This window comes from Carlito syrichta, unplaced genomic scaffold (assembly GCF_000164805.1).
Source record: "Carlito syrichta isolate Samal-C Ts95f unplaced genomic scaffold, Tarsius_syrichta-2.0.1 Scaffold127520, whole genome shotgun sequence".
NCBI classification, from domain to species: Eukaryota; Metazoa; Chordata; class Mammalia; order Primates; family Tarsiidae; genus Carlito; species Carlito syrichta.
Window position 1 is genome coordinate 34,869 of NW_007071616.1, and position 395 is coordinate 35,263.

Here is a 395-nt window from a genome sequence, read left to right on the forward strand (position 1 = left end):
GAGTCTCACTCAGTTGCCCAGGCTGGAGTGCAGTGGCACACTCATGGCCACCCCAGCATCGACCTGCTGGATTCTGGCGATCCTTCTGCCTCAACCTTCCAAGTAGCCAGAACTACAGGCGCATGCGCTACCACGCCCAGCTAATTTTTGATTTATTGTAGAAATGGGGTCTTGTCAAGTTGCCCAGGCTGGTCTTGAACCCGTGGGCTCAGGTAATCCACTCACCTCGGCCTCTCAAAGTGCTGGGATTGCAGCTGAGCCACTGAGCCCAGCCAACATGATATCAAAAGTTATGACCAGCATTTCCAGTAGTCAGGCCCTCCTCCTGGGGTAAGGCTTTTAGACTCAATCTACTCATGGAGATATCCTACCTACTTTTTCATGCTGTTTGGCAT